This window comes from Papaver somniferum, chromosome 2 (genome assembly GCF_003573695.1).
Source record: "Papaver somniferum cultivar HN1 chromosome 2, ASM357369v1, whole genome shotgun sequence".
NCBI classification, from domain to species: domain Eukaryota; kingdom Viridiplantae; phylum Streptophyta; class Magnoliopsida; order Ranunculales; family Papaveraceae; genus Papaver; species Papaver somniferum.
The window spans coordinates 200,094,737-200,105,857 of NC_039359.1; the positions used below are offsets into that span (position 1 = coordinate 200,094,737).

Below are 11,121 nucleotides of genomic sequence, written 5' to 3' on the forward strand. Positions count from 1 at the left end.
GTCGACCAATCCCGTTACCATCACCAACGTAGAAGTTCCATTATCCTAAGCTTGTTCTTCCATTTTCTCCAACAGAAACTGCCATTGATCACTGCTCGACATTAATGGTGGCAGCAGCAATCGAATGCTGCGACTCTCTGCTCATCACCGGCTCGACCACCATCACTGCCAAGCTCCACTCAATATTCAATGGCAGCACCTTCATCTCCACAGCGTCATTATCATCTCAATCAACAACAGCAGACTAGAATCAACTCAATAACTCCCAATATCAGCCGTTCTTCTTCTTGTTTGTTCGTCGAACTCAGTCCCAGTATCACCAGCAACTATAACTCACTCAACACCGTAAACTTCGTCTGTATCCTTCTCATCTCATACCCCTTCTTCATCGTCGAGAAGCCATGGCAGCAGCAGGAACCATCTTTTCATCACTTCCATCATCAACGGAAGTGAGCCATAACTATCATTCACCATCGAAAAGCAATGACAACAGCAGCACCATCATGTCATTATCACAACTGCCGATAATGGCATCAACCTTCTTCATACCTTTCCTGTATTTGTAAGCTCTTCTCTCGTCTTCAATGACCTGTGATTTCTACTGCCAAGCTCGAGTACCACCTTCAATGGCAGTATCACCATTACCGCAGCAGCAAAAGTTGATCATTGATACGATCAACTCCATCCGTTCTTCCCTTGTTATTACTCGAGCTCCATCACTGTGATCAGAATCTCGATCTTTCCCGACTTCTCTCCGAGATCTTATGTCAGTTGCCTTCATTCACAACTCCATTCTCCATCAATCACTGAAATTTTGATCATCAGCAACGAAAGCGTTTCTCGTTGAAAACTCGAAATCAGGAAACAATGCATGTTTTATATCGTCCCCAGGAACCTAGTGATGTATTCAAATTCGAATATCTTTGTTGATCAAATCCATCACCATCGTGATCATCATGATGACCACCATTAAGAACAACCATGTTCTTCATGATCATAATAAGGAAGAAGAAGAAGTGTCCTGAGTAATTAATAAGGTGCCTTTAGTATCATTCGTATTTTGGCAGCCCCCTATTGTAAAAGACCCGACTACCTCTAGCAATTGCTTTGAGATTGATTGCCCCTTAACAGAAAGGTGTCCCTTAACATTCGGTTGGGATGCCAATAGCACATTCCTTAGAAATTGATCATCTTGACCTTTAGTCTTATGAGTGTTTGTTTTGCTCATAACTTCTTCATACGAACTCCGAATGACTCCGTTCTTTCGCCATTTCCTTTGTCTCCTCGTTCTCTACAAAATGAAAAGTGGAAATCTTGCACTTGAACGAGTTTCATTTGGTATTTGGCCCTTCCCCACTTGTAGCTAGCTTCTTTTATTGCAAATTCACTTCTTTTGGATGATTTACCTAACAAAACACAAATAAGAGAAAACAAGCATAATATACAATAATTTGCAAGAAAACCAACACATACTAGCATGGAATTGACACCAAATATATGTGAAATATGCACTTATCACAGTACCATCTCATATCTCATCTGCATATAGACTGTAACATTATAGGAAACACTATGAGTCATACTAATGTTTCTAGATGGAAACCGCCTATAGAAAGTTTTTTTAAGTTCAATGTAGATGCATCATTTGATCATAATACTAATGAATTTGGAACTGGTATTGTCATACGTGACTACACAGGTACCTGCATTGGAATTAAAGGGATATATGGCAATTGAGCATTAGGAGCAGAGGCTGCGGAGTGCATGGAGGTTCGTGAAGCTTTAAGCTGGGCTAAGAAATTACAGCTTTCAAAGATCCAGATTGAAGGAGATGCAAAGCTTGTCATACAATCCATCATCAGTAAATCCTTGCTTATTCAATGAGAAAATAGGAACCTTATTAAAGAGATTAAACACTTAATTTCTAGTTTTGTTTCTTGTTCTTTTAACTTTACTAGTCGAGATGATAATCAAGTGGCAAATACAATTGCCAAAACATCCAGAGAAACTAGAAAACTCTGTGAGAGTTATGGAAATTTCAATCCCTCTATTTGTAACCTCCTAACAGGAGATAACAATGCCTTCAATTAATAAATTACTTTTTTATCAAAAAAAAGTATTGGTTTTCCCTTCTGTAGGAGTTTACGGAGGGATTTTCTCACCGTAGCAAAACTCAGGCGTACCAACGGTAATGTTTCCCATCCGTATAACATTCCAGGTGAACCTACGGGGAGGTTATTCCACCGTATAGTCGTATACAAACACAGTGAAGCATAAGAAAAATGCCTTGTCAATCCCTTGGAACTGACATGCTAATAAGGTTAAATCAAGGTGTTTTGGGCTGGGCTTTCAGGATTTGCACATGGCTTACCAGTTATGCTAGTAAATAATTACCACGACTGACTTTGTACGGGAGTTAATTTAGGAAATCTTTTCTTGAACGAGATTCGAGCACGAGTGCATTATCACTTGGGTACTATATAAAAGACTTTTCTAAAAAGGGATCTTTTAATCTTTGAATCAAGCCTTTGGAGAGAAGAACATAAGAGAAGAAAAGTTAGAGTTTTGGAGCGATTTCATCACTGTAACTATTTCTTTTCTATTTTATCATATGTATCTCATGGGTTTCACTAATTCCATGAGTAGTTAAACTTCTTAGTGATTGGGGATGAGTTCTAGTTCTAATACATGATTCAATTTAACATATAAATCTATTCAAAAAGTATTCATATGATTATCGTGTGTTTTTACTATAATAATTTTATGATTGATTGTTAAATTGTTTAGGTGGCCAACTAAGTCAGTTTATTAGTGAATCTAATTCTAGTAATAAATTAGGATATACGTAATTGTTGAATAACTCTTACACAAGTAGAACTTGTGAAACCTTGCAGAGGGATTCTCTGGAGCAACCGCAAGTAAAAACAACCCTAAGTGGACCGAGCGTACTGAGTTTAAGTGCTAGGATCAAACCTAAATTCAAAAACCTTAAGGTATTCGGCTGAATATATCTTGTAAGCAAACCTCAAGGTGGTTCAGACGGATATAATTTTATAACTAAGCGTACCTGCTATCCTATGGTTGGTGAAAATCTGTGAATGATAAAGAATAAATGAATATACTACTTTGATGACTGTTTAGTAACGAACAAGATTTCTATGATCATATTTCTCTCCATTGCTTGCAACTTTATTATTTTTAATTACTTTCATTTTGCTTTCATCTAAAACAAAAAACCCCATTGTGACACTTTTGACAACTAAAACTCCCTGCTCTTCATGGGAACAAACTTGACTTCCATTATATTATTTATTAATTGAGTGGATTTAAAACCACTAATTTGATTGCACCTATGACACGCATCAGAAGGTATTTTCTTTGTCTATGCATCTGACAGTCGTGGTTTTAGAGTATATAATCTCAGAACCCGTGTCATGATGGAATCAGAAAATGTCATTAATAATGACTTAAAAGACTTCCATCATGATGACTCTCCCGCTGAGTTACCTTCTTTGGAGACAACTGAGAAATTCAAAGAAGTTCCAGAATCAGTGGAAGTTGTACCAACGGTTACTGATCCCGACGTTTCTGATGGAGAGGAGAAAAACCCTACTAAGGGTGTTCCTGTTCAATGTGCCAATCCACGGTATTTGTGGGTTCATAGGAATCATCATACTGACAATATTATTCAAGGTGCGGAATCCACTGCTAAGACGAGAAACCAACTCCGAAATATTTGCAATTTTGGTTGTTATCTCTCGCAATTGGAGCCTAAAAATGTTGATGAAGCTCTGAATAATCCCTTCTGGGTGGATGCCATGCATGAATAGATAAATCAATTCAAAAGACAGGAGGTATGGGAACTAGTGTCATGTCCTCCTAAAATTAATATTGTTGGTACAAAATGGATATATAAGAACAAGTCAGATGGATTCAGTACAATGGTCCGAAATAAGGCTATACTTGTCGTTCAAGGATACTCACAGATTGAAGGAATCGACTTTGACGAAACCTTTGCTCATGTTTCCCGCCTTGAGACCATAAGGTTGTTATTAGCTCATGCTTGTTATCTCAAGATTATGCTATTTCAAGTGGACGTAAAAATTGCATTCTTGAATGGAGGTTTGAAGGAAGAAGTATATGTTGCTCAACCTAAAGGTTTTGAAAGTCCGGAGTATCCCGATCATGTCTTTAAGCTCAAAAAGGTGTTTTATGGATTAAAACAATCTCCTTGAGCATGGTATGAAAAGCTTACTACTTCACTTCTTCGAAAAGGGTTCTCCAGAGGACGAGCAGATAAGACTATGTTTACCAAATTGAGTGGGAAAGATGTTCTTATTGCTCAAGTCTATGTAGATGACATAATATTGGCGAATTAAGATTCTTTTTGGGTCTACAAATTCAACAACACAAGGACGAAATTTATATTTCTCAAGAAAAATATGCAAAAAATCTTGTTAAAAGATTTGGTCTTGAGAAAAGTACTCCCAAATTAACTCTTATGCCCACTACAGGGAAGCTGCATAAGGATGAGAATTGTGTTGATGTTGATCGAAAACTTTATAGATCCAGCATTGGAAGTATCCTATATCTAACAGCAATAGGACCAGATATCGCCTTTAGCATTGGTTGTTGTGCTAGATTTCAGGCTAATCCAAAAGAATCTCATCTGGCAGCTGCAAAATGGATCATACTGTAAGGACCCTCGAGCTCGTCAACGCTATTAGACTAGTCAAGAGACATCTTAACCGCTAATATCTCGATTAGAGTAACACGAACAGTAATTAATAGAAATTAATCTAGCAACGATTTAGATATGAAACTGGTACCATTTGATATATTTCGAAAATTTACGCGGAATGGACTACTCAAACGTGTCCCTCGAACATCGGAGGAAGAAGGTATCATCGGTTTAGTATGAAGGGTAACATCGTCATTTCATGGAATATCTATTGATGCAGCACATACACGTTGTGTCTTCTCTTATCAAAGCAAGTGCGTGTTAATTCTCCTTGGTCTTGGGGGTGTAAATTGGGCCGGTCCGGGCAGCCCGACCTATTTATTAAATGGGACGGTATAGGGCGGGCCGGAACATCTCTTATCCATGAAATTAAAAGGGCCGGGCGGGCAGGGTTATTTATCTACAGTAAGTACCCATGGCCTACCCAAGTCTGTTTTGTAATTTAGGTTCGGGCGGGTAGGGCCGGGAGGGCCTTAAATATTACAAACAAATATATATTATACATATATATTGTTAAAAATAAAAAGAAAGTAGTAATACACAAGTTTTACTTAAAATTAATAATCAAATACGAGAATTGAGATGGGAATAAGATAAACCAAACTTCCTATAATTTTTCCTGAATTGAATCATCAGAAAAAGAAAGTGCCTTAGATTTTGCTCAATATTTTCTCTATATGGTTAACAAAATTAGACTCCTATGGAATAAAAGTTAAGAAATACATATGAAAACTATGAGGGTTGACTGTATTAAGTATATGTACCAAGTATATTCTAGGATAAAACAAAATTGGAACAGTCACTTAGACTAGATAAATGGATAACACGGGCGGGTAGCATTGACGGGATAATAGGGAGGGTATTGGGCCGGGCAAAAAAATTTGAATTGTGGCCTATGCCCGTCCTCTTATTTAAATGGGCTAGGTCGGCCCAGCCCGTATAGGACCACGGTCACCCATGAACTGTCATGGGACAGGGCGGACGATACTGGGCCTCGGGCTGCCGGGCAAAATTTACACCCCTACTTGGTCTTATCTTCACTCGGTCGAGCAGATAAGTTTTCTCTCTTTCCTTCTTATTTCTTATTTTATTTATTTTATTTTCTTTTCTTTTCTTTTCTCTCTTTCTTCTTCTTCTTCTTGTTATTCTCTATCAATTCAGAGAGGAAATATCTGTCGATAATCTTCACAGAAAATTAGTGAAACCATTGAATCAAATAAGATGGTGTTGAGTTCATAAATTGGATTTGGTTAGAAGTTTCGATTTAGTTGAAGAGACATAGTTTTGTGAGAATTAGGGTTAAAGATTGATGTTGGTTTTAGTAGAAAATTGTTTGGATAATCGGTTTGTTATCAAATGTAGAACATAGGGTTGCTGCTGAATCGGAAATTGTATTATTGGTCTGAAGAATAACTGAGGTATTAGTAGTTAGGGATTCACTGGAGTGGCAAAGAGGATTCAAAGATGAAATTGATGTTCCAGATAAGTTATTAGAGATGGGTATGGGTTGATTAAGTGAAATTACAGTTGAAATTAAGTTGTAATTGATGAAGTGATGGATTAATTAGGGTTTGTGTGTTGAAGACTGGGAATTGAATCGGGGTTTGACATCGAGAAAACAAGAGTACAATGGAGAAAACCAGTGCATGCTGGTGGTGTTAATTCAGGCGTTAATTCAAATTTAAGAAGAACCAAATAAGGTAATTAACGCTTTCTCCTATTTGAATCTGTTTTCACAGAATTGAGTATGCAATAATGATTTCTAGAATGGGTTGTGTTTAGATTGAATTTGAACTGACTTTATAGTGTTTTGGTTCGATGTGTTTATGAAACTGAGATAAGTTTATATCGAAGCTGGTGGTGCTGAAATTGCAGTCCATGAGAATGGTGGTGGTGTTGCTGTGACGGTGAAGGTTGGTTACTGGATTGCATTTTGTATGAGTTGAAGTTGTGGATTGGTGGTAGAAATGAGAAGCTGAGATTGTTATTTGAACCTAGAATTAAGATGTATATGTGGGTATGAAGCTGAGAGTTCTGAATTTGTCTTGTGTTTGAATTACAAGGGAATTGGTATAGGTTAAGATGAATTGCAGGGAGGACTGAGAAGTGGTGATAACTTTTATGAGGGACTGTTGGAATGTTTGAATTGGGTTTCTTTTGGCTGTGATGTTAAGGATTACAGGTTGAGATGAACTGGAATGAATAGAATTAGAGATATGAGGAGATGTGTAATGGTGGAAGTTCTACAATTGTTATATGTTTTCTGAATTGAAGTTTGTGTGGATTGAAGTTCTTTTGGATGGTTGATGGCGGTGTTGAACGGAGTTTAAGGCAGTGGTATGAGATGTAATTGTATTTGCTAAGCCTTAAATATGGCTGTTGGAGTAATTGAAATGAGTTTATTATGGATGTGTGAATTGTTGATAACACTGAAGTGAAGAATGTGTAGATTAGAAATAGAACCGCAGTGAAGATATTGATGTATATGTGGTGGATTAGTTTGCCGTATGTGACTGATATTGCTTGTAATGATGGGTTTGCTTATGCTGAGGCTGAATCACAGTTAGAAGTGAAGTGTAGTCAGGATGGGAGTTACATATGAGATTTGAGTTTGATATAAGTGAGTCAGATGTTGTGTAATTGAAATATAAGAATGAGGGTTAAATGAATATGATGAATTGAACCTCCCCAGTGGAAGATTGTAACTGCGATCGCAGGTAAACCTAGTTTACATTTGTAATTGGAATTTAAAGTTTGTTTTAAATGAATGAAATTGAGGTTGAAATGCTGAAGAAGGGGGTGAAGTTAGGTTTGATACTGTAATGCTTCTATGATTTGAGTTGCACCACTATGGGCAACAAAGCTTGTAGCTTGTGCTAGGGACCTAGCCTTGAGTCATTCAGAAATGTCAGCTTAACTGACTCACCTGACTCGGGTTGTCTAACTGAGTTGAGTTAACTCAGTAAACCCTGACTCGACTCATTGAATTGAATCGTTTGACTTTGACCTAACCTTTGGCCCGTTGACTGTCAGTTGACCTTTGACCGTCAGTTTGACCGTTAGAAACTGTTGGTTGACTTAGATGTATTGGACAATAGCTTAATGGGCTTAGAACGATTAAATAGACTTGTATTATATTTGTGTGAGCCATTTTGGCTAGATTCTTAGAGTTCTTGTATGATTAAAAGTTAATCTATGTTAACAACGATCGATTCAAAGGACGAAATAGTGGATCGTGAATCTCGAGGTAGGCATGACTCGTCATCATAGAGGTGGGAATACATTTGACTCTTTTGTAACCATTATTGTTGCTTTTACAAAAATTTATGCTTAACAAACTCATGCATTGTCTGTCCGTACATTCCATGCTCTGTTTAAATTGCATTACGATAATTATGTTGATTCTGTGAATCTTTCCACGATTTGGAAAGGACTTGTAATGTTTTGTTTGTCATTATGAATTGTTATGGGAAATGAGAATTTCCACTTGTGATATATAGGATACGCTCCTTCACATTTATATCTACATGAATTCAGCTTTTATTGCTTAGAGTGAGTCATCATGGTCTTGGTGATATCAGTAGCTAATGAGTGTGGTTAGCACGAATATTATACATTGTTTGAAGAAGAAGTTTGTCCGTATACATGTTTGTTTATCTAAGTGACCTGGTCACTTTTAATGTTTGGGAAAACATTATTGTTTTCCAAATCCTGCCATGATTAGGGCTGCACATGGGTCGGTTTGGGTCGGTTTTGGCCTCACCCACCACCCGACCCACCGATGGCGGGTAACAGAAGTTGTCACCCGCAACCGACCCAACAACACAATGGGTCGGTTGTCACCCGACCCATTGTGACGGCGGGTTTGGTCGGGTGGGTGGTGGGTTACCCACCATAAAATAAAATGACATTGGTATACATTACATTAACAAGGAACAGAGTAATTGAGTATAAGTGTATAACTGTATAACAGTATAAGTGTATAACAAAGTTGATAAAGCTAACAATAAAAAGGAACAGAGTTCAATTGTTCAAAGCTCAAAAGATAAAAGAGTGCATTACTATTGAGTATTGCGTACTATACTAAAGCCTAATATCATATAAAGCGACCAACCGCGAGTCGCTGCAAGCCTGCAAGTTTGTGGATGTTTTACCTCCGAATGGCTGAAAGCCTGAAATAAAACGAAGTCTGTAAATTAGTTACAGTAACAAAGATGAACTCAGAAATATCAAGCTACTGACAATGACCCTTGGGCCTTGGCGTCATTACCTTGTCTATGAGTCTATGACGATAGAAGAAGAAGCAAGGTCACTGAAACTGAATAGCTCTGCAAGCGAAATGATTCAAATGAACAATTAAACTGAATAACTCAGCTTCATCATAATCTCAACATCCAAATTCAACTATAAGAACATATAAAATATCCTAATACTAAGAACATCAAGATAACAGACAATATACAGATCAAAGCAAAATTTGAAAAGCCAAATTTCAAGATTCTCAAACCATAGAAAACAGTATAACAAACATCAAACAGATAACTGAATTTAAGAAATCCAATTGATATGAGGTACACGACATTGTGACAATGCCTCTGACATGTTGATATAGAGATAACTATGAGTGATCTTCGGATTTCAAAAAAATTTTGTTATAGATTATTAACATAACAGGGCAGTTAACATAACAGGGCAGTTAACATAACAGGGCAGTTAATCTATTCACATAGCATGCATTATGTTTAGTAAACCATGTACTTTCATGTAATAAACATGCTGCAGTAAAACTCACAGTGTCATGAACAACAATAGAGCCAAGGAAAATTTAGACATACCAGACTCAGCAATATCAATCTCCTCCTCCTCGACTCCAAGGGTAGATGAATCCATGTCTATTGGTGTTCGTAACTAATTTTGTAACAAAATTAAGGCCTCAAGTGTCTTGGGCTTTAAGGAGCTTCGAAAAGGATCCAAAATTCTTTTTCCGGTACTAAATGCTGATTCTGAAGCAACGGAAGAAACGGGAATAGCAAATATATCTTTAGCCATAAGTGGCAAAATGTCAAACCTCGCAGCATTTACCTTCCACCATTGTAATATATCAAAAGTAGCATTTTCATTTGTGGGTGTGTAGATCGGTTCAGCCAAGTACCTTTCTACCTCAGATCTCCCAATGTCCTCCACATTACTCAATTGATGCTTTCGTTTATTCCTTCCCGCCATATACTTGGCCTTGCTAGAAATAGTACTTCCAAAACTCGAAGAACTTTGAGTAGAAGTTGAATTAGTCTCGCCCACAGATTCTGATGAAGATACTGCACATCTAACATTTTCTGCTTTATAAGCTGCAAACAGCTCCACAAAATTTTTCAGAACTTCTTCAACCCATTTTTCTACAAGTTTTTTCTTCATTGCTGGGTCATAATGCACAATTAAATCTTCAACAGTCACAAATAATCCATGTTCTTTCTCTCGTGGATCAAGAAGTACAGCCATAAACATCAACGAATTCATCTTTCGGTATGTTCCCCAATATTTGTTGTACTTGAGCAACATTACAGCACCCATGTGGCTTAAGAAAGGGTCCTCATGTGTATTTTTCCATTCTTCTAATTCTTGACGAACAGTGCCAAGTTCCAATAAGAAAGAATGAGAAGTAACATAAGTAGAAGCTGAAAATGCAACAGTTGCTTCATAAAATACTTGTAGAAACTTAATCAGAACTCTCGCGTTGCACCAATCGTATCGTTCAGGAGCATGCACTTTTGGCCTGTTTTTTTTCTTGGCTTTCCTGACAGCAGCAGAATCTTCTTCTTCAGTAGTATCAAGTTCTTCTTCATTGTCTGATTCCAGATCATAATCAGCATCAAGATCAACAGTGTCATCACCATCACCCATAATATTATCTGGTACTGGAATATCAAAGCAAAACTCTTCACAAAATGCCTTATCCAACTCACGTAGCATTTCAAATGCCTTTTCATATCTTTCAGCAGCAACAAGCATTAAGTAAGTAGAATTCCACCGCGTTCTCACATCTAATATCAGACCCTTTTTACAATCTATTCTTTCCGACACAGCAGCCTCCGTAAACCTTTTATATCTTGCGGGAGATTTCGTGACATATTTTACCACTGCCCTGATCCTGAGAAGTGATGTATGATACTTCTTCATACCGTCCTTCACAACAAGTGCAAGTACGTGAGCCGCACATCGAACATGTAAATGTTTAGCTCCGAGTAATGCAGAACCCCAACTCTGAACTCTCTTCCTCAAATAGTCAACAGCAACTTTATTTGCAGACGCATTATCAAGCGTCACAGTGAAAACCTTTTCAAGTCCCCAGTCTAGCAAACATTTCGCCAAAGCCTCTCCAATAT

At 37.5% G+C, this 11,121-nt stretch overlaps 2 long non-coding RNA genes across 2 annotated transcripts; one reads left to right on the forward strand and one right to left on the reverse strand.

Moving 5' to 3' along the window:
• The first annotated feature begins 5,847 nt into the window (after positions 1-5,847).
• Positions 5,848-7,533, forward strand: LOC113350209. Its single transcript, XR_003360670.1, has 2 exons — positions 5,848-6,441; positions 6,584-7,533. It is a non-coding gene; the product is annotated as an uncharacterized LOC113350209 (long non-coding RNA).
• A 1,203-nt stretch (positions 7,534-8,736) lies between these two features.
• On the reverse strand, positions 8,737-9,642 carry LOC113350210. Its single transcript, XR_003360671.1, has 3 exons — positions 9,577-9,642; positions 9,012-9,069; positions 8,737-8,913 (listed from the first exon to the last, which is right to left on the reverse strand). It is a non-coding gene; the product is annotated as an uncharacterized LOC113350210 (long non-coding RNA).
• Between the last annotated feature and the right edge of the window lie 1,479 nt (positions 9,643-11,121).